Below are 25375 nucleotides of genomic sequence, written 5' to 3'. Positions count from 1 at the left end.
AAGAAATAAAGAAAGAAATTAAAATCTTCCTAGAACTCAATGAAAATGAAGACACAACATACCCAAACTTGTGGGACACAATGAAAGCAGTGCTAAAAGGAAAGTTCATATCACTAAGTGCCTTCAAGAAGAAATTTGAGACAGTACATTCAAGCAACTTAATGGCTCACTTAAAAACCCTAGAAAAAGAAGAAGCAGACACACCAAGAAGGAGCAGACGGCTGGAAATAATCAAACTCAGGGCTGAAATCAATCAATTAGAAACAAATAAAACAATTCAAAGAATCAATGAAACCAAGAGCTGGTTCTTTGAGAAAATCAACAAGATAGACAAACCCTTAGCCAAGCTAACTAAAAGGCAGTGAGACACCATTCAAATCAACAAAATCAGAAATGAAAAGGGGGACATAACTACAGACACTGAGGAAATCCAAGCAATTATTAGGAGTTAATTCAAAAGTCCATACAGAACAAAATTTGAAAATTTAAATGAAATGGACAATTTTCTTGATCGATTCCACTTACCAAAGCTAAATCAGGACCAGGTAAATCAATTAAATAGTCCTATATCCCCCAAGAAAATAGAAGCAGTCATTGAAAGTCTCCCATCCAAAAACAGCCCAGGACCTGATGGTTTCAGCGCAGAATTCTACCAGACATTCAAAAAAGAGCTAACTCCATTTCTCTTCAAACTATTCCACAAAATCGAAACAGAAGCAACATAACCAAACTCATTCTATGAAGCCACAGTCACCTTGATACCTAAACCTCACAAAGACCCAACCAAAAAAGAGAACTTCAGGCCAGTCTCCCTTATGAACATTGATGCAAAAACACTCAACAAAATACTCGCAAACCGTATATAAGAACACATCAAAGATATCATCCACCATGACCAAGTAGGCTTCATCCCAGGTATGCAGGGGTGGTTCAATATACGGAAATCCATCAATGTGATCCACCATATTAACAAACTGAAAGAAAAAAAACACATGATAATCTCCCTAGATGCTGAAAAAGCATTTGACAAAATCCAACATCCGTTCATGTTTAAAGTATTGGAGAGATCAGGGATACAAGGCACATATCTATACATAGTAAAGGCAATATACAGCAAACCTATAACCAACATCAAACTGAACTGAGAGAAACTTAACGCAATCCCACTGAAATCAGGTACAAGACAAGGCTGCCCACTCTCTTCATATCTCTTCAACATAGTTCTGGAAGTCCTTGCTAGAGCAATAAGACAGTTGAAGGAGATCAAGGGGATACAAATTGGAAAGGAAGAAGTCAAATTATCACTATTTGCAGATCATATGATAGTATACGTGAGTGACCCCAAAAACTCTACCAGCGAACTCCTACAGCTGATAAACACCTTCAGCAAAGAACCATAAATGACTTTCAAAAGTGGAGGAAAACATGGAGTTAGTCAATTTACATGGAGCACGCCCCTGGAGGCAATGGTCTCCTGAACCTACTCAGACCTCGGACACCACCACTGCTAGTTCTAGAACTGATGCAGGATGTTCCAACGAGGGGGATAAGGCTTCCCATAATATTTCCTATAAGCCCACACCTGTTTGTTTATATCTCCCATTTTTATTCATTATTAGCCAGATAGAGCCAAGTAATTGTGGTAATGATACTTGCTTTTTTGCCCAATGCTGGAATGCTAGTAAATTTATGTATGCCCTGGTTACTTGCATGCCTCGCTGGGTGCCTGTGCCCGATGACGCCCCTCATACTATGATTCTCTTCAGACAGAAAAGGGATCTTGGAATTACAGCCGCCATTGTTACTGCCATCTCATTGGCGGCTGTTGGAGCTACCACCGCGGCATTAGCCATGAGTCATACTGTGCAGACTGCTCAGACCCCGAATAATCTTTTAGCCAATGTAGCTCATGCCTTAGATGTACAAAAAGAAATTAATGCTCAACTAAAAGGAGGCTTGATGGTGCTCAATCAGAGGATTGACCTCGTGCAGGAGCAAATTAATACCCTATGGCAAATCGCTCAACTTGGCTGTCAATGGAAGTTCAAGGTTCCTGAATAAACTGCATTGAAAAAAAAAAGAGTAATAGTTTGATGCATAATATTGTTATAAGAATTGAATAAGATACATAAAATACTTAGAAAAATTTCAGGTGTGTAGAAAATTTCCCAAAACTGCCATAAATTACTCATTTTATCACTCTGATTATTTTGCTTAAGGTGCTTTTAGTTTTAAATCTCTTAGAAAGTAGGTCGCAACTCATAAGAGGAAAATGAGAGGGGTTAGGATGAGACAACTATCACTCAGGCTTTACCTGATTGTCCATCTCATTAAATGTCAATTACATTGGATTTATTCATTATAAAATATTTGGCATGAACTTTAACTGTTCCCTATCTCTCATACTTCAGTTTTATTCAATTAAGAAATGTTTTTGCTTTGCCCTCAAAATAAATATAAAGTATGACATCTTTTCACTAACTTCATAGCCACCACTTTGACCCAGAACAATGACATTTCTCAAGTGAATTATTGCAACAGCATTCTGATTGTCTCTATGCTTTTACAGAATTCTCAACAAAGCAACCAAAATGACCCTAAACATAAGGCAGGTCATGTTACTCTTCTGTCCTTCTACTGTTATTTTTTCCCTCAATGGTAGTTGTCTTTTTCATTTCTATCTTAACAATCTACCACTGTATAACAAATTGTCATTAACACAGCACCTTGAAACATTTACTTATTATTCTACAGTTTCCATGAACTAAGGAATCTAGTTTTCTTCTAGAAGATTTTTCTTGAGCTTTGGCCTTTCCTAACTTTGATACATTAAAAGTCATCCTGTAATTTTCCCCACTACAGAATATCATACCATTGATAAGTGGATATTAGATATATAATATAGGATAAACATACTAAAATCTATACACCTAAAGAAGTAAACAAGAAAGAGGACCCGGGGTAAGATGATCAATCCTCACTTAGAAAGACAAATGGGATGGGCATTGGAAGTAGGAGAAAACAAGAAACAGGACAGGAGCCCACCACAGTGGGCCTCTGAAAGACTCTACCCAGCAATGTATCAAAGTAGATGCTGAGGCTCATAGCCAAACTTTGGGCAGGGAATCTTATGAAAGAAGGGGGAGACTGAAAGACCTGGAGGAGACAGGAGCTCCACAATGAGAGCAACAGAACCAAGTAAACTGGTCCCAGGAGTATTTTCTGAGATTGATACTCTAACCAAGAACCACGCATGGGTTTAGCCTAGAACCCTGCATAGAAGTAGTCCATGGCGGCACAGTATCCAAGTGGATTCCTTAGAAAGGGAACAGGGACTGTCTCTGACATGAACTGAATGGCTAGCTCTTTGATCACCTTCCCCTGAGGGAGAAGCAGCCTTATCAGGCCACAGAGGAAGACAAGGCAGCCATTCCTGATGAGAACTGATAGGGTCAGAGGGAAGGGGAGGAGGACCTCCCCCTTAACAGTGGACTTGGAGAGGTGCATGGGAGGAGATGAGGGAGAGAGGATGGAATTGGTGGGGATGAGGGAAGGGGCTACAGCTAGGATACAAAGTGAATAAACAGTAATTAACATAAAAATTAAAATTAAAAAAAATCATATAACATGCTACATTTCCAGAGAGCTTCTTTAAATTACCAACATAAAACCGACTTTGATACATACCTTTTTGTGGTTTGATATCTCTTTTTTCTAAGTGATATTAAATTTCAAGAATATAGTACAGTTTTTCTTTTTTTAAGTTTAATTATTATTAATAATAATTATAATTTATTCACTTTGTATCCCAATTGTAGCCTCCTCCCTCATCTCCTCCTGGGATCACCCTCCCTCTTTCTTCCTTCCTATGCCCCTCCCCTAGTCCACTGAAATAGGAGGTCTTCCTCCCTTACTATCTGATACTAGCCTATCAGGTGTCATCCAGACTGTATGGAACCTCTTTCTCTGTGTCCTAGTAAGCCAACCCCAGGGTGCAGAGAATCTTATGAAGAATGAGGAGATAGAAAGACTTGGATGGGACAGGCACCCCATAAGGAGACCAACAGAGCCAACAAATCTGGGCCCAGGGGAGTCTACAGAGACTGATGAATCAAACAAGGACCATGCATGGAGAGGACATAGACCCTCTGCTCAGATGAAGCCCATGGGCAGCTCAGTCTCCATGTGGGTTCCCTAGTATAGGGAGCAGCGGCAGTCACTGGCATAGTACCTTTTATCTAGCTTCCTTTGAAAGACATTGGCTACTCCACATCTTGGTGATTATAGATAGAGCTGCTCTATGCTTATGCCTATATGTCTCTTCAATTCTGATAAAGTATGTTTGTATGACAACTGAATACCGATACTGCAATTTCCTTTAAATATTGGTTTGCAGGTTATATAAACTGATATTTTCATGCATTATCAGTTTAGGATACCTATAATAAAAAGTCCTAATCTCTCACCATATATCATTTTTCTATGTCATAGGGTTCAGTTAAGCAATAAAATTTTGTGTTGAGAAATTTACATCTATGTTTATGAGAAGTATTGGTCTATATTTCCTTTTTATTGCTGCATCTTTATATGGATTTGGCATTGAGAAAATGTTAACCACATAAGTGAATGTATACATTTTAACTCTGATGTTATTTTTTTAGAAATGATTGTAAAAGAAAATAAATGATTGTGAATACTTTTGTGTATATGGCCACACACCTATGCTAATGTAGTCTGGACTAATTGGACCCTCAGAATTATTTATAACAATGTTTTAAAAGGGACATGAAGTTTTGAGGCAGACATGGTCAGAGGTGCTAGGAAGAGTTGGGGTTGGGAGAAATGGATGGATATGCTAAGTGTATATTCGATAAATGTATGAAACTTTGTTTTATATTTTTAAATTTTTCCTTTAATTTTGAACATTACTTTTCTTTTGTGAGAGCAAAGCTTAGGTTTCTGTTTACTTCACTACTTATAATAGAACATTAGATTACTAATATTTATCTTTCTTTTCTAGTGTAAAACATGGTTGTTGTTTACTTAGCCTCTTATAATAAAACTGTAAATTACCAATATTTAGATCTTTCTTTGCTAGTGTAATATATTTCCCTTGAAGTACTGTGTTTAGTGAATTCCATAAGACTAAAAGTTCTGTTTTTGTGATGACTTCTTTGATATAAGAATTATGTGTAAAATTATGTGATATTTGGGTATGTTCTTGTTGCCTTTTTATTATTGATGTCTGACTTTTGAAGGATTTCTGTATTTCATTATTTAATATGTATATGGACTCTTAGATCCTTAATTTACTTGCACATAATCACTACTTGTGTTCATATTCATTCAAGTTCATTAGCAACAACCACTTTTATTTTTTCATGTTGACTACAAAATGAATATAAGGAGACACAGCCCTTAAATTTGTATTCATGGTAGTAAGTATGTACTGAATTTCATCTTATTCACTCATATAAATTTAAAGGAATTGTTGAAGGCTTAATATGTACCAGACTCTGTTCTGGGTCTTAGGAATAAAGTAGTATGTAAAACTAAACAAACGTTGACCTCAGCTACAATTATAATTAATATGGCTAACCAGAATGAAATAATAACACAAAATAAAGAGGAGAAAAATATCAGTACAAGTTAGAGTAGTACCAGTTTCTGATTTGGAAGTCATTCATCTTAAAACAGAAAAGCACCAATAAACTAAAAGCCAACCACATTTTATAGAATTAATCAGATGACTGAGGTCACTGGGAAAACTTGAGAAAATTTCAGATTTGTAAGTACAATGAATCATAACCAAACCAACTTATCTGGAATAGAAACTATAAGCATAGTTGCACTGAAAAGTTGCCAAATGTTGGAGTTTGAAGCCGACCTATTTGACACTGAGAAATGTATAACATCATTTTAAAGCAAACACTCATTCTTTTGTAGGGATTTACAATTTTGTCAAGTACAAACAGTGTAATTGAAAAATTGTGTGTACAGAATTATTGTAAGTTTTGTGGAACAAATGAAATTGGTTAAGGTTATAATCTGTCTCAATTAGATTATTCAGAATTTGAAAGATTTGGGTCAACATAAATATGTAGTGAAAGAGTACTGAATATAGAAAACTGTAATAATTTATTGAAATGAGAAAATGTCTATTCAAATACATTTCATTCCTGGTATATAATCTCAAAGTTTTATTTTAAGCAGCCGCTAGTTCTAAGACTGTAGAAAGAATCATGAAGTGATGGTGCATTGTTTTCTCCTAGCCAAAGCTTCCCTGGTTATTGATAAATCAATTACACACAAACTTAGTTTGAAGCTTTTGAGTGCACACCTTTAAAGGAATATAAAGCAGTAACTGCTCTGAGTGATTTACCTAAATGAGTTTTATTTTTATTGCTCTACAAGAGTCTCCCCAAATATTGAAAGCTGACACATCATCTTAGCAGTGGTAGAGTGTGATTGTGAAGGTGGACATGAACTTATCAGGCAAGAAAACATGTCTGAAATATTCTTCACTGAAGCATTTTATCATCTGTAAGCTTGAACATCAGAGGTGAAATGTTGCAGTTTGGGTAAAAAATGATTGGTGCCTTTCAAATTCCTACTTACTTAAATTTAAACTTTTAATTTGAAATAAATACAGATATAGAAAAATTGCAATAATAGTAGTTTCTTTAAAATTGTCAGTTTCCCCTGCTGTTAAACTGTAACACACCTGTAGGACAATTAACACAACTAAACCCTAACAATCATTTTACTTCGTTTTTAGACGGAGAGAATTTTGCATTTCTAATTGAAATAATAGGAAACCGGAATGGATGACTTTGCAGGGAGTCTCTCCTCTCTGCATTTAAAGAAATAAAATATGAAACTACAGTACATTTTCATGAAAAAGAAACAATTACATCATTTTCTGAAGGAAGCTATAGTTTGAAAATTACTTGGGGGGTTCCAAGATGGCAGCGAATAGAGTGCACCTTTTTGAAGAGGCAGAGGACATGAATCTCCGAAATTGGTGAGTGGAGAGACAATCAAAACTAGAATTTGGACTGTGGGGGTTTCTAAAGGAGAGGGGACACCACAGAAACGTGAATTGCTTGGACATTTAGGTCGGGCGTGGACTTCTCTGGGAACTAAGTGGGGCGATTTCTTTGTCTGGGCCTCCCGTGAAGGGAAACCTGCACACAGCACCAGGTAGCTGAGAGCAAAGCTCACAGCCTAGGGATAAGACAGCAGAGATAATGCTCCAGGCACCTTAGAGCAGCTGACAGTTGTAACGCCCCGCTGAACACCACCCCTCTGAGGAGCCCATAACCCGGGTCCCACCTAGGGCCCTCTTGCCGAGCTCCAGACCCTCTTAGCGTCCCCTCCCACCCCCCCACCCCATGAGACGCGATCCTCCCATAAGAAGCAAAGCAGAGATCACATCCCTCCAGAAATCCCCACCACACACAGACCTCCCCAAACCCGCCTCGCCAGAGGAGCACATACAGCTCCAGAAATCCACCCACCCCCCTGCACACTCACCACTGGAAATCCTGCCCCGCAGTATCGCGCACACCTCCGGAAACCCCGCCAAACAGGAGGACTGCACACACCTCTGGAAAACCCACCCCACCAGAGAGCACGCCCAAAGAGTGCCAGCCACAGAGACTCAGATCCACACACAGTACAATCCTTCCCAGATCCCAAGTCTGCAAGTGGCAGCACTGACTACACTGGGCTGCTCAGTCAGTAATTGTATGGGCCATCCAACCCCTCAGTGGCAGAAAACCAGCTGAATAACCACCAAAGCCTAACAGACCTGCAAAAACGATACGCTTCCGCAATCTTCAACAGTGCTTGCGATCCCTTAAGTGCCTGCAACACCTTCAGTGCCTGCAAGGCACCCCTCTCACACACTGAAGGCCTCTTCATTCTTCAAAACCCTGTCCCTTAGGACACACCTACAAGCTCAGGTTAAATAGCCTGCTCCCTGCATTTGCCCTTCTGTGCCTGCGAAATTTCCTCCTACAGGTATAACTGAATCACCAACACACACACTGAAACCGGTGGACCTCCCTCATTTTCCTGAAGAATTCTCCAGACACCAGAGAAAGACCAGTCCGATCTGCAGAAATCAGGAACAAACAGTGAACAGGACAGATAACCAAATGGCCAGAGGTCGGCGAAAGAACACAACCAATGCAAATCAAGATATCATGGCTTCACCAGCAACCCCCAAAATTAATGGATACTCCAACTCATCAGAAACACAAGAAAATGATTTTAAAGCTCTGATTATCCAGTTATTTGAGGTACATAAAGAGGAAACCAACAAATCTCTCAGAGAAATAGCCATACAGATACAAACAGTTAAAGAGGAAACAAATAAATCTCTCAAAGATTTGGCTTCCCAAATGGAAACAAAACAAAATGAAGTAAACGAAGCTCTTAAAGAAACACAGGCAAATATAGCTAAACAAATGGAGGCAGAAAGAGAGGAATTAAGAGAGGAAACAAAAAAAAAGAGTGGCATTAAGAGAGGAAACAAAAAAATAGAGACCATCTTGGAGAAACAGGAATCCACATTCAAACAGATGAAGGAAATGTTGCAAGACATGAAAACAGAATTAGAATCAATACAGAAAACACAAACTGAGAAAACCCTGGAACTGGAGAACTTAGAGAGAAGAGAAGGAACCACAAAGGTAAGCATCACTAATAGAATACAACAGATGGAAGAGAGAATCTCAGGTGCTGAAGATACACTCGCAGAAATTGATACTACTCTCAAAGAAAAAGTAAAATGAGAAAAATCCCAAACACGAAACATCCAAGAAATCAAGGGCGCCATGAAAAGGCAAAAATCTAAGAATAATAGGAGGTGATGAAGAAGAAGATTCCAGGTTCCAAGGTCCAAAAAATATTTTCAAGAAAATCATAGAAGAAAATGTTCTCAACCTAAAAAAAGAGATGTCCACAAACATACAAGAGGCCTACAGAACACCAAATAGACTACACCAGAAAAGAAACTCCTCATGCCACATCATATTCAAAACACTTAATCTACAGAACAAAGAAAAGATACTAAAAGCAGCAAGGGAAAAAGGCCAAGTAACATATAAACGTAGACCTATCAGAATCACACCAGACTTCTCATCAGAAACTATGAAAGCCAGAAGGGCCTGGAGAGATAGCATGCAGGCCCGAAGGGACAACAGATGCCAACCTAGACTATTATAACCAGCAAAGCTTTCAATCAACATAGATGGAGAAAACAAAATATTCCATGACAAAACAAAATTTAAGCAATATTTGAACAGCAAACCAGCCCTACAAAGATACTAGAAGGAAAATTCCAGTCCAATGAGAATACTAAACCCAAGAAAATATAGGTTGTACATAATATCCCCAAAAATATCAAAAGAAAACAAGCAATGTATCACAGTAACACCCCCAACTCCACAAAAATAGGAAATAACATTCAATGGTCATTATTATCTATCAACATCAATGGACTCAACTCTCCCCCCCCAAAAAAGACACAGATTAACAGTATGGGTGCAGAAACAGGATCCAATATTCTGATGCATCCAAGAAACATACCTATGCAACAAAGATAAACACTGCATCAGAGTAAAAGGCTGGAAAACTACTTTTCAAGCAAATGGATCCCCAAAAAAGCAGGAGTGGCTATCCTAATGTCTAATAAGATAGATTTTCAACGAAAACTAATCAAAAAAGACATAAAGAGGCACTACATTCTCATCAAGGGAAAAATCCACCAAGAAGACATCACAATTTTGAACATCTATGCCCCAAATATAGGACCACATGCATTCATAAATGAAACATTATTAAAGCTTAAATCACACATTGACCCCAGCACCTTAATAGTGGAAGACTTCAACACCCCACTATCACCAAGGGACAGATCATCTGGACAGAAGCCAAACAGGGAAATAAAGGCACTTACAAATGTTCTAATTCAAATGGAACTAATAGATGTCTACAGGACTTTTTACCCAAACTCAAAAGAGTATGCATTCTTTTCAGTACCTCATGGAATATTCTCCAAAATAGACCATATAGCTGGTCACAAGCAAGTCTCAACAGATACAAGAAGATTGAAATAATCCCTTGTAAACTATCTGACCACCATGGACTAAAGCTGGACCTCAACAACAATGGAAATAGCAAAAAGCCTACATGCACATGGAAACTTAACAACTTACTACTCAATGACAGCTTGGTTAAGGAAGAAATAAAGAAAGAAATTAAAGTCTTCCTAGAATTCAATGGAAATGAAGGCACAACATACCCAAATTTATGGGACCCAATGAAAGCAGCATTTAAAGGAAAAATCATAGCACAAAGTGCCTTTAAGAAAAAATTTGTAATATCTCATATAAACAACTTAATGGCACAACTGAAAGCCCTAGGGGGTTAAAAAAAAGAAGCAGAAACACCCAAGAGGAGCAGACGGCTGGAAATAATCAAACTCAGGGCTGAAATCAACCAATTAGAAACAAATAAAACGTTCAAAGAATCAATGAAACCAAGAGCTGATTCTTTGAGAAAATTAACAAGATAGACAAACCCTTAGCCAAACTAACTAAAAGGCAGAGAGAAACTATCCAAATCAGAAATGAAAAGGGGGACATAACTACAGACAATGAGGAAATCCAAACAATTGTTAGGTCTTACTACAAAAGGTTATAGGCCACAAAGTTTGAAAATCTAAAAGAAATGGACAATTTTCTTGATAGATTCCATCTACCAAAATTAAGTCAAGACCAGGTGAGATTGAACAGCCCTATATCCCCCAAGGAAATTGAAGCAGCCATCAACAGCCTCACTTCCAAAAAAAAGCCCAGGCCAGATGGTTTCAGTGCAGAATTCTACCAGATATTCAAAGTGCTAACTCCAATTCTCTCCAAATTATTCCACAAAATATAAACAGAAGGAACATTACCAAACTCATTCTATGAAGCCACAGTCACCTCAAAAACTAAATCACACAAACTTCCAACAAAGAAAGAGAACTTCAGACCTATCTATATTATGAACATTGATGCAAAGATACTAGATAAAATCCTTGCAAACCAAATCCAAGAACACATAAAAGATATCATCCACCATGACCAAGTAGGCTACATCCCAGGCATGCAAGGGTGGTACAATATATGGCAATCCATCAATGTAATCCAGCATACAAAGAAACTAAAGGAGAAAAACCACATGGTCATCTCCTTAGATGCTGAAAAAGCATTTGACAAAATCAAATACCCATTCATATTTAACGTCTTGGAGAGATCAGGGATAGAAGGAACATACCTTAATATAGTAAAGGCAATATACAGCAAGCATATAGCCAACATCAAACTAAATGGAGAGAAATTTGAAGCAAATCCAACTAAATATAGGGACAAGACAAGGCTGCCCACTCTCTCCATATCTCTTCAACATAGTTCTGGAAGTTCTTGGTAGAGCAATAAGACAGTTGAAGGAGATCAAGGGGATACAAAGTGGAAAGGAAGAAGTCAAAGTTTCACTATTCACAGATGATATGATAGTATACCTGAGTGACCCCAAAAACTCAACCAGAGAAGTCCCTCAGCTGATAAACACCTTCAGCAAAGTGGCTGTATACAAAATTAACTCAAAAAAAAAAATCAGAAGCCCTTCTGTATACTCAAGACAAGGGGACTGAGAAAGATATCAGGGAAAGAACACCCTTCACAATAGCCACTAATAACATAAAGTACCTTGGGGTGACTCTAAACAAGTAGGTGAAAGACCTGTTTGAAAAACAAAAAAACTTCAAATCTCTGAAGAAAGAAATTAAAAAAGACATCAGAATATGGAAAGATCTCCTGTCCTCATGGATCAGTAGGATCAAAAGCAATCTACAGATTTAATGCAATTCCCATCAAAATACCAACACAATTCTTTACAGACCTTGAAAGAAAAATTCTCGGGGGCGGAGCCAAGATGGTGACTAGCACACACAGTTTCTGAGCGGTGGGATACCTGAACTTCTGAGTTGGTGAATGGAAGGACCCCTAACCCAGGAAAACCACGGTGAGGCTTTCTGAACAACAGGGAACATCACAGGAGGTGAAAACTTTGGTCTCCGGTCACCCGGGGACTCGTTTGGGGAAGGAGAGAAACAATCCTTTGTTCTTGAGGCACTTCCTTCCCCCAGACCTCCTTCCTCCTTGGCACAGCTGCACAGCGGACTCATCTTTCTCAGCGCAGACCTAACTGCCTGGGGTATACAGCCACTGAGACAGAGCCCCAAGCACTTTAGTGGCAGACAAAAGCCAGCAGTATGTGTCCCGGAGTCCCAGATTCGTGCAGCGGCTGCACCATCCTCCCAGGGCGCGAATCTGCTAGACACCATACTAGCTCCGCAGGATCGCCATCACTGACTGTACGGCCCGCCCAATCCCACAGTGACAGAGAATACGCTATATACTCACCAAAACCAGGCAGAAACGTCATCCAACCTGGACACACCAGGCGCTGGGCCTCCCAAGCTTGGAGAGCACAACGAAGAGACCCCAGGACTTCCCAGATAGCATTGGGACTAGCGACCCAGTCTCCAGTTACAGTGGGACATAGTGGCGGAGCAGCACTGAACTGGCGGAACCAGAGAACAGAGAGCCTGGTTACCTCATCCCTGCTGAAGTGACCACCCTGAAATCTCCAGCTGCAGCAAGACCTCAGAACCTGGCAGTGACAACAGCACAGAACTGGCAGAGCACATCAAAGAAGCAGGGCCAAACCAGAGGGCAGAGAGCCCCGGATACCCCGATCTCGGCCAAGAGACCTGCCTGTAAGTGAGTGCATCCTTGAGAATCTGCAGTCCCCCAGATCCTGGGTCCTTCTAAATCAGAAGCCAGGCATTGAACCTCCCTCCCACCCACATACCCACTTTGGGAAAGAGAGGGGCACTAGGGACATTGAAGTGCCTGCCCTGTGGGCCTGATTGAGGAGTTAAGGCAGTTAATGCTAGAAATTGCGCTGCGATCTTCATTAGCGCCTGAGACATATACAGTGCAGAGCCCCTCCCACACACTCAAGGGTTCAACATTAGACATCACTCTTTCCCTCGAGAAACACGTCCACACACACTTACACACACAGACACACACACACACGCGCACACACACTTGCATTTGCCCCGTTTGCCCCTGAGTACTTTCCTCCCACAGGTACAGCTAGTCCTCAGCACATGCTGAGAGTGCTCAGCTTCCTGAAGAACTCTCCAGATACCAGAGAGAGACAGCACCGGTCTGATCTGCAGAAAGAAAAATTCTCAACTTCATATGGAGAAACAAAAAATCCAGAATTTCCAAATCAATCATGTACAACAACAGATCCTCTGGAGGTATCTCCATCCCTGATCACAAGTTGTACTACAGAGAAAAAAAAGCTGCTTGGTACTGGCATAGAAACAGAAAGGTGGAACAATTGAACCGAATAGAAGACCCAGAAATAAACCCACACACCTGTGAATACTTGATTTATGACAAGAAGCCAAAACCATTCAATGGAAAAAACACAGCATCTTCAAGAAATGGGGCTGGTCCAAGTGGATGTCTACATGCAGAAAAATGAAAATTGATCATATTTTTCACCCTGCACAAAACTATATTCCAAGTGGGTCAAATACCTCAATATAAAACCAGATACTCTAAATCGGTAAGAAGAAAAAGTGGGGAAGACCCTAGAAATCATTGGCACAGGAGACAACTTCCTGAACGGAACACCATCAGCACAGGCCCTAAGAGCAACAATCAATAAATGGGACCTCATGAAACTGAAAAGCTTCTGTAAAGCAAAAGACACTGTCGTTAGAACAAAACAGTAGCCTACAAATTGGGAAAGGATCTTCACCAACCCAACTTCTGACAGAGGGCTGATATCTGGAATATATAAAGAACTAAAGAAGTTAAAAGGCAATAATTCAAGTAACCCAATTAAAAAAAAAAGGTATGGAGCTAAACAGAGAATTCTCTATAGAAATATATAGAATAGCAGAGAAACACATAAGGAGATGTTCAACATCCCTAGCCATCAGAGAGATTCAAATCAAAATGAACCTGAGATTTCACCTTAGACCCATCAGAATGGCTAAATTCAAAAACTCAAGAGACAAAGTATGCTGGAGATGCTGTGGAGAAAGGAGAACCCTCCTCCATTGCTGGTGGGAATGTCAACTGGTACAACCACTGTGGAAATTAATCTGTTGCTTTCTCAGACAATTAGGAATAGTGCTACCTCAAGATCCAGCTATACCACTCCTAGGTATATAGTCAAAAGATATTCAAGTACACAACAAGGGCATTTGTTCAACCATGTTTGTAGCAGTTTTATTTGTAATAGCCAGAACCTGGAAACAACCCAGATGATCCTCAGTGGAGGAATGGATACAAAAATTGTGGTACTTTTACACAATGGAATACTACTCAGCAATTAAAAATGAGGAAATCATTAATTTTGCAAGCAAATGGTGTGATCTAGAAAAAAATCATCCTGTGTGAGGTATCCCAAAAGTAGAAAGACACACATGGTATACACTCACTTATATAGACCTATAAGATAGGATAAACATACTAAAATATGTACACCTAAAGAAGATAAACAATAAATTGGTCCAGGGGTACGATGATCAATCTTCATCTAGAAAGACAAAGGGGATGGACATTAGAAATAGGAGAAAACAAGTAACAGGACAGTAGCCTACCACAGAAGGAACCTGAAAGACTCTACTTAGCAGTGTATAAAAGCAGAGGCTGAGACCCATAACCAAGCCTTCAGGCAGAGAGTAGGGAATCATATGAAGGAAGGAGGAATTAGTATATCCTAGAGGGGACAGGGAGCCCCATGAGGTCCAAATATATCTGAGCACAGGGTCTTCTATGAGACTGTTTATCCAATGAAGGACCATACATGGATATAACCTACAACCCCTGCTCCCCTGCTCAGACATAGCCCATGGTAACTCAGTATTCAATTGGGTTCCCTAGTAAGGGGGAAAAGGAATTGTTTTTGACATGAATTCATGATTTTCCCCTCCCTCCTGAGGGAGGAGTAGTCTTGCTAGGCCACAGATAAGGACATTGCAACCATCCTGAAGATACCTGATAAGCTAGGGCCAGATGGAAGGAGAGGAGGACACCCCCTCTCAGTGGACTCAGAAGGGTGCAGGGAGGAGATAAGGGTGGGAGGGGAAGATTGGGAGGGAAAGAGGGAGAGGGCTACAGCTGGGATACAAGTGAATGTTTAAAATTATTTAAAAATTTAAAAAAAGTATTGAAAAATTACTTGGCCAGAAGAATGTCAGACTGGGGCCCGGAAAACCTGGGATCCAAGCTCAGTTTTACCATCAGTGAGTTATGTGATAATGTGCAAGTCTTGGCACTATAGGAACAATTGGAGATGGCTGACTTCTTAGATTTTTTTCCTGGACTCCACAGTTTAATGACAGCATGATATGGCTGAGACTGTATAATTTAAATCCAATATTTCATTAATATTTAAGAAGCTCTAAAAACTGCACTTGACTAACTTGAAGAATAATATGAGGAGGTCTGTTATGTAGCTAATTGGAACAATTGCAGACGGGAGTAATTATATTTATTTTATGCCACTGAAATACCATACTTGATGGTTCTCTGTTATCTAGCCTCAATATTTACTTCTGCTTTGATCTTTGGTTAGTACAACAAAATGAGCTCCAATATCCATTTAGGATTCAGATGTAAACACATATAGAGCACAGTTTGGAATTGTAGGACCAATGATGATATGATCTCCAATGTTTATAATAAAGACAAACTGAGTTCAAAACAAATTATAAGATAGTTTATAAAATAATAAGTGTTTTACATTAACTTATATTCTTAAAAATATGCATTTATAAATTTTATAAAGGCGTATACTTTCTTAGAAGAGAGGGAGAGGTATATGTAGAATATGGGCATAGAGGAAGCAAAGTTAAGGAGTATAGGAAAATAGGAAGATAGATTACAGTAGTTACAATCAATTCAGTACATACTATGGTTGGAGGATACACACTATGCCAAAATAAGAATCTGCCTGATGAATTTAAATAATGTAGGCCAATAAGCAACACATAATGACAATGTTATAGCCACACAGTTGTCTTTTTTGGCCTGTTGGCAGCCCCAACATCAATTGTTAATTTGTATAGAAATCATGCTTGCATTGGCTATTGTTAGGACATACCTCAGACTAGGGAGCCTAAAACAACAAAAGTTCACTTTCTTAAGTTATAGAAAACACAAGTTCAGGATGAAGTGGAAATCAGGCCAACATTCTTTTCACAGTCTCTAGGATAGAATCTGTTCCATACTTTTCTGTTGCTACATGGCTCTACTGATAGTTTTTGTAGCCATGACTTGCAGGTTCAGGACACTGTTCTCTGCTATTGACATTACATGTTATTCTCCCTGAATGTTACACTTTTTTTTTTTACAAGAGATGGCAGCCATATAGGATTACAATGTATTATATTTTAATTATGTATGACTTAACTTGAAGTGAAACACAAAGGCCCTAATATACAAGTAAGGTCATAATCACAGATACTGAACATTAAGATATCCACATCTTGTGGTACACAGTTTTACCCACCACAAGCTAGTGAACAATTGTTGACTTGAGAACACTTTATCAGTGATCATCTACAATGATGGTGATCTCTATGTAAACTTGTAATTTTAATGTTTGATGTTTGAAGAAAAATATTTGATTTGTACATGCTTCCTATGAGTACAGATGCTTTCAAATTCATTGGTAGTTTATTAGTAATATTACTCATATATTTTTGGACATCATTAGACTATGATATCAGTGGATGGTATTGTTATCCATATCATAGGATAACAACTCCATTTATTTATATATTCATATGCAACATCCTTAGAAATCAGGCTAATGTGAATTAAAAGTACTTTGATATTTCAACTTACTCTAGCCAGAATGGCAAAGATCAATAAGACAAATGATAGCTCATGCTGGTGAATATGTAGGGAAAGAGGGACACTTATTCACTGCTGGTAAAAATGCAAACTTGTAAAGCCACCATGGAAATCAGTGTGGCAGTTCCTGAGGAAGTTGAGAATAGATCTACCTCAAGATCCAGATGTACCACTCTTGCGCACATACCCAAAGGAGTATATCTTTCCACAGAAATATTTTCACATAGATGTTCATTGCTGTGCTATTTACAATAGCTAGAAAATGGAAACATTCAAACTTGATTCTTGTTTGAAGGCCACATCATTTTACGAATGCTGTGGTGGGAGTAATCAGTGCACAGATGAGGAGAACTTCTAATTTAGCATTTAGTATTGGGATGTCAGGGAAAATAGTTAATTTTAATTGAATTATGAGGTAAACATCTAGGTTGTGTATGCATGAAGCTGATAATGTAAAATACTTGCCTCTGGGTAGAGAAAAGCATAGGCTATTTTTTGTTTTAAAACATAGTTTAGTGCTTCCATGGAGCAGGAGAGAGAGGGTTGTAGCTCTCAGCAGGATGGGGAATACAAAGGTGATTGCAAGTCTATTCTCAAAGAAATATTTATGAGAGAACTTTGAAAATATGTTTTACACTTGTAGAGATTTCCTAAGAGAAAAAAATGCTACTCAGAATTTCCTTTTGTAAAGCTTCAATGTTTTTGAGCATCTTTTCTACTTCCTTTTGTTTAAAAAACAAACAAACAAACTTGTCTTAAGAAGGACATTGCTTCTTTCCCAGGGTCCACCTTCTTGTTTAGAGTCTTTTTTAATAATTATTATTTTTTATTAATTACAATTTATTCATTACATATTCCAGCTGTAGCTCCTTTGTTTATCCCATCCCAATCCCACCCTTCTTCCCTCTTCTTGTCCTATATTCCTCCCCCAGACCACTGATAGGGGAGATCCTCCTCCCCTTCCATCTGAACCTAGCCTTTCAGGTCTCATCAAGCCTGGCTGCATTGTCCTCTTCTTTGGCCTGATAAGGCTTCTTCCCCCACAGGGGAAGGTGATCAAAGAGCCAGCCACTCAGTTCATGTCAGAGATACCCCTTATTCCCCTTTCTAGGGAACCCACATGGATACTGTGCTGCCATGGGCTACATCTATGCAGAGGTTCTAGGCTATCCCCGTGCATGGTTTTTGGTTAGAATATCAGTCTCAGAAAAGACTCCTGGGACCAGATTACTTGGTTCTGTTGCTCTCCTTGTGGAGCTCCTGTCCCCTCCACGTCTTACAATCTCCCCGTTGTTTCATAAGATTCCCTGCACTCTGCCCAAAGTTTGGCTATGAGACTCAGCATCTACTTTGATACATTGCTGGGTAGAGTCTTTCAGAGGCCCTCTGTGGTAGGCTCCTATCCAATTCCTTATTTTCTCCCTCTTCCGATGCCCATCCCATTTGCCTTTCTAAATGATGATTGAGCATCTTACCCAGGATCCTCTTTCTTGTTTAGCTTCTTTACATGTACAGATTTTAGTATTATTATCCTATATTGTATGTCTAATATCCACTTATAAGTGATTATATACCATGTGTGTCTTTCTGCTTCTGGGATACCTCACTCAGGATGATCTCTTCTAGTTCCCACCATTTGCATGCAAATTTCATGATTTTCTTTTTTTTTCTTTTTTTTTTAATTGCTGAGACACTTCCACAGGTCAGTCTGAACGGTCCCCTTTCCCAAGACCCTTTGGTTTGTATTAGGTAGACAAAAATGAAACATCACAGACTCCAGTGGTATGGAACCTTCCAAGGGAGGAGGGCTAGCTTCACAGCTTCAGTCACTGGAGAAGACCAAGGACAAAGAAGTGGATTAAAGGGAACAGGGCATGGGCTGGGGAATATGCTGGACCTGGGAGCAGGAATCTCCTGAAGTTGCTCAGCGGGGGCCCACCACGAGCAAAGGGCTATTCTATTGTGTAAATGTACCAAAATTTCTTTATCCATTCCTCACTTGAAGGACATCTGGGTTGTTTCCAGGTTCTGTCTATTACAAATAAAGCTGGTATGAAAATGGTTGAGCAAATGTCCTTGTTGTATACTTAAACATATTTTGGACATATGCCTAGGAGTGATATAGCTGCATCTGGAGTTAGCACTATTCCTCTTTGTGTGAGTAAGCACCAGATTGATTTCCAAAGTGGTAGTACAAGTTTACATTCCCACCAGCATTTCCAGCGTGTGTTGTCACTTGAGTTTTTGATCTTTGCCATTCTGATGGGTGTAAGGTGAAATCAATCCCAGGGTCATTTTGATTTGCATTTCCCTGATGAATAAGGACATTGAGCATTTCCTTAAATGTTTCTCTGCCATTCGATGTTCTTTTATTGAGAATTCTGTTTAGTTCTGTACCCTATTTTTTCAGTTGAACTACTTGATTTGATTTGTTGCTTTTTAACTTCTTGAGTTCTTTATGTATTCCAGAAATTAGCCTTCTCTTAGCTATAAGGTTGGTGAAAGTCATTTCCAATCTTTAGCTTGTCGTTCTGCTCAGTCCTCATTCAGAAAGGATACTGCTTTATTTGATAATCATTTCAATTGAAAAGGTAGAGCAAAGGAGATAGGTAATGCTCATAGGAATAGCTCATGAAAGTACTAGAAGACATAGGTCAAATGATGTTTCTTATATTTTGTATTCAGGTACAAACCTTGAACCTTAAAAATAACAAAAATGTTATATAGTAAAGAAACATCTTTTAGTTCACTGTGAGTTATTTTCTTTTCCAGGAAAATAATAGCATGGAAAGAGGCACAAACAGATTATACTGCTTCCTGAGCACCAATTACTCTTTCTATATCACTGCTCAAGCAATAGACCCAGAGCAGTGATCGTGTCAGTACTGCTCTCCACGAGCTTTTCAAGATTATTCTGCCCTGCTGTTATTATGTATTTTTACTATCTTGAAAATTCTATCTTAAAGCTCCAAAATTCTTTCTCTTTCTGCATTGCTGTCAGCTACTTTGCTCATTCATCTTGTATTTTGACAACACATACACAGTTTTTCTTTATGCTGTAAGTCCCTCCAACCTTCTAGGAAGATATCAATTCCTCCATGTATGTTCCATCTGCCTTTTAGTTCCAATGATATTCTTCTCTAGTTCTGCTCTGTTAGCTCTCCCTACAGCTACATTGTCAGTCTTGTCATTTTCTATCTATTAGAGTTCCACCTGCAGACTGTGTAATTCTAGTACTTCATTTTACTGCAGAGTTTCTTTTCCCAATTTATTATTCAAATGCTATCATGACAACTATTTCATGTCTTTAGGACATTCAAACATATTGCCCTTTACTTTCCAGCAATAAAGTAGCACCTTTTTCCTCACTCCCTTTTCAACAGGGATACTTATATACATAATAATTTCAGCAACTTCTTTGTCAATAAGCCAAACAACTCAAATTGTTTTTCCTTAAGAGTATATCAACCTAAAAAACAATCAAATTTACAATAATTCCACATTGCAACATCAGAGATCATTCTACTGGCCTCTTCTACAAAAGTATGGTTTAACAGAAAATTGGTGATTTATATTATTCTTATGCTTGTGATTATGAAATTCAATGAATCTTCAGTTACTTGTGGTAACCTACCTTATATCTATGGTCAATCTTCTTTTCATGTCCTTATATTAACTAGTACAAAACTTTTGCCTAATATGAGCTCTATTCCATGTCACTCTATAAATCTCTCTATATCTATCTATCTATCTATCTATCTATCTATCTATCTATCTACTTATCCACATACCTATAGTCTATTTATTTTGCCATATATTCATTGTCCACAATGCTGGGTTTCATTTTCTTTTTCTGTTTTTTTTTTTATGTAATGTATATGCATATGATTGTTTCCTTGTGTATGGGTGTAGACATACATGTGTGTGGAGGCTAGAAGTTGATGCCAGGTTTCTTTCTCCATTGCTAAGCACTTCATTTGCTAAGTCAAGGTCCCCTTTGCTTCAACCCAAAGCCACATAATACTCAAAAGACTAAGTATATAGAACAAAGCAAAAAATACAAAAAGCTGTAAGGAAAAAAAATCCAAGTACTATATAATGGCAAACCCATCAGAATCACACCTGACTTCTCAACAGAGACTATGAAAGACAGAAGGGCCTGGATGGATATCTTGCAGACCCTAAGAGAAAAAAGATGTCAACTCAGGCTACTATGATCAACAATACTCTCAATCATCATAGATGGAGAAAACAAGACATTCAACTACTAACACAAATTTAAACAATATCTACTCACAATATTAGCATTACAGAAGTTACTAGAAGGAAAAATACAACCCAAGAAAGCTAACTCCATTCAGGAAAACACAGGAAAAAAAATCACCTCTCTACAGCAAAACTAAAAGTAGGCAACCACACAAACATACTACCACAAACAAAATCAAAGGATCTAACAGCCAATGATAATCAGTCTCAACAACAATAGACTCAATTCTCCAATAAAATAACATACACAAGGAAAACGAATGCTTAAACAATATCCAACAATCTGTTGCATACCAGAAACATGTAAGTCACAAAGATAGACATTACTTGAGAGTAAAGGGCTGGAAGGCAGTTTTCTAAGCAAATGGACCTAAGATGCAAGCAGGAGTAACCATTCTAATGTCTAATAAAATAGACTTAAAACCAAAATTAATCAAAAGAGATGGGAAAGGTAACTTCATACTCATCAAAAGAAAATTCCACCAAGAAGATCTATGCTCCCCAAACAAGGGCACCAACATTTGTAAAAGAAACATTAATATAATTTAACCACACATAGATCCACACACATTAACAGTGGGAGACTTCAACACCCCACTCTCAACGAAAGACAGGTTAACACAACAGAAAATAAACAAAGAAACAATGACGGTAACAGAGGTCATGAATCAAATGGACCTAACAAACAACTAAAGAACCTTTCACACAAATACAACAGAATGTACCTTCTTCTCAGCACCTCATGGAGCAGTCTATAAAATCGGTCACAAGGCAAGCCTCAACACATACAAGAAGATTAAAATAATCCCTTGTATCCTATTTGACCATCATGGATTAAACCTGGACCTCAACAACAACAGAAATAGTAAAAAACCCTACAAATACACCAAAACTGAACAACTCGCTATTCAATGGCAGTTGGGTCAGGGAGAAATAAAGAAAGAAATTAAAGATTTCCTAAAATTCAAAGAAAATGAAGGCACAACATAACTAAACTTATGGGACACAAAGAAAGCACTGCTGAGAGCAAAGCTCATAGCACTAAGTGCCATCAAGAAGAAATTTGAAACATCTCTTACAAACAAATTAAGGGGTCACCTGAAAGCCCTAGAGAAAAAAGAAACAGACATACCCAAGAGGAGTAGAAGGCTGAAAATAATCAAACTCTGGCCTGAAATCAATAAAGTAGAAACAAAAAGAACAATTCAATGACTCAATGAAACCAAGAGCTGGTTCTTTGAGAAAATCAACAAGATAGACAAACCCTTAGGCAAACTAACTGAAAAGCAGAGAAACACTATCAAAAATCAACAAAATCAGAAATGAAATAATAATAACAGACACCGAGAAAATCCAAACAATCATAGTAACAAACATCTTACTACAAAAGCCTACATGCCATAAAATTTGAAATTTTAAATTAAATGGACAATTTTCTTGATCAATTCCACTTACCAAAGTTGAATCAAGACCAGATAAATAAATTAAATAGTTCTATATCACCTAAGGAAATATAAGCTGTCATCAGAAATCTCCCATCCAAAAAATGGCCACTGCAGTGTGATTTCACAGCAGAATTCTACCAGGCATTTAAAAGAGAGCTAACACCAATACTCTTCAAAGTATTACACAAAATACAAATAGAAGGAACATTGCCAAATTCATTCTATGAAACCACAGTCACCTTGATACTTAAACCTTAGAAAGACCCAACAAAGAAAGAAATTTTCAGACCTATCTCCCTTATGAATATTGATGCAAAAATACTCAAAAAAATCCTCTCAAACCAAATCCAAGAACACATCAAAGCTATCATCCACCATGACCAAGTAAAATTCATCCCAGGCATGGATGGTAGTTCAATATACAGAAATCCATCAATGTAATCCACCAAATAAACAAAATGAAAGAAAAAAAAAACGAATGATAATCTCCTTAGATGCTGAAAAACATTTGACAAAATCCAACACCCATTCATGTTTAAAGTATTGGAGAGATCAGGGATACAAGGCACATACCTAAACATCATAAAGGCTATGTACAGCAAGCCCATAGCCAATATGAAACTAAATGGAGATAAAATTAAATCAATCTTACTGAAATCAGGGACAAGGCAAGGCTGCCCACTCTCTCCATATCTCCTCAACATAATTCTTGAAGTCCTTGCTAGAGCAATAAAACAGTTAAAGGAGATCCAGGGAATTCAGTTTGAAAAGGAAAAAGTCAAAGTATCACTATTCACTCATGATATGATAGTGTACATGAGTGACCCCAAAAATTCTACCAGGGAACTCATACTGCTGGTAAATACCTTCAGCCAAGTGGCTGGATACAAAATTAACTAAAAAAAAAATCAGTAGCCCTTCTGTATACAAAACACAAAATGTATGAGATAAAAATTAGGGAACACCACCTTTCAGAATAACCACAAATGATAAAGTACTTTGATGTAACTCTAGCCAAGCAAGTCAAAGACTTGTATGAAAAAAAACTTCCAGTCTCTGAAGAAAGAATTAGAAGAAGATCAGATGATGGAAAGATCTCCCATGCTCTTGGCTTTGCAGGATCATCATAGTAAAAATGGCTGTCTTACGAAAAGCAATCTACAGATTCATTGCAGTTCCCATCAAATTACCAATACGGATCTTGAAAGGAAAATTCTCAACTTCTTATGGAATAACAAGAAGCCAGAATAGCTAAAACAATCCTATACAAAAAAGATGTTCTGAAGGTATCTCCATCCCTGATCTCAAACTGTACTATAGAGAAACAGTAATAAAGACTGTATAGAATTGGCATAGAAACAGATTGGTGGGTCAACAGAATCAAATAGAAGTTCCAGAAATGAATCCACATAATTGTGGCACCTGATTTTTTACAAATATGCTAATACCATACAATGGAAAAAAAAGATAGTATATTCAACAAATGGTGCTAGTCTAACTGGATACAAGTTAAAAAATGCAAATAGATCCATGTTTGTTACCCTGCACAAAACTAAAATTCAAGTAGATCAAAGAATTCAATATAAAATGAGAGACATTAAAACTGTCAGAAGTAAAGGTGAGGAAGATCCTTGAACTCTTTGGCACAGGAGACATCTCCCTGAACAGAACACCAACAGCACAGGCTCTAAGAGCAACAATCAATAAATGGGACCTCATGAAACTAAAATCTTCTGTAAAGCAAAGGCACTGTCTTCAGAACAAAACAACAGCCTACAGACTGGGAAACGTTCTTCACATACCCTATATCTGACAGAGGATTAATATCCAGAATATATAAAGAATATATAAAGAAGTTAAAAAGCAAGAAATCAAGTAATCCAATTAAAAAATGGGTACAAAGCTAAGCAAGGATTCTCAATAGAGGAACATCGAAAAGCAGAGAAACACTTAAAGAATTGCTCAACATCTTTAGTCATCAGGGAAATGCAAATCAAAAGAGTCCTGAGATTTCAACTTACACCCATCAGAATGGCTAAGATAAAAAACTCAAGTGACTGCAGAATTCATGATTCTTTTTGTTTTGTTTTTAGTTGCTGAGTAGTATTCCATTGTGCAAATGTACCACAGTTTCTGTATCCATTCCTCAATAGAAGGGCATCTGCGTTGTTTCCAGCTTCTGGCTATTACAAATAAAGCTGCTATGAACATGTTGTGTACTTGAGCATCATTTGGATATATGCCTAGGAGTGGTATAGCTGGATCTTGAGGAAGTGCTATAATTAATTATCTGAGAAAGTGCCGGACTGATTTCCAAAGTGGTTGTACAAGTTTACATTCCTACCAGCACTGGTGGAGGCTTCCCCTTTCTCCACAACCTCTCCAGCATGTGTTGTCACTTGAGTTTTTCATCTTAGCCATTCTCATGGGTGTAAGGTGAAATCTCATGGTAGTTTTGATTTGCACTCTCTGATGGCTAAGGACATTGAGCATTTCTTTAAGTGTTTCTCTGCCATTCTACATTCCTCTACAAACAATTCTCTGTTCAGCTCCATACCCCATCTTTTAATTGGATTGCTTTATTTCTTGTTTTTCTTTCTTCTTCAGTTCTATATATATTCTGTCAGATATTGGTGAAGATCCTTTCCCAGTCTCTAG

The sequence above is a fragment of the Meriones unguiculatus genome, chromosome X (assembly GCF_030254825.1).
Source record: "Meriones unguiculatus strain TT.TT164.6M chromosome X, Bangor_MerUng_6.1, whole genome shotgun sequence".
In the NCBI taxonomy this organism is placed as follows: domain Eukaryota; kingdom Metazoa; phylum Chordata; class Mammalia; order Rodentia; family Muridae; genus Meriones; species Meriones unguiculatus.
This window is presented reverse-complemented; position numbering follows the sequence as displayed.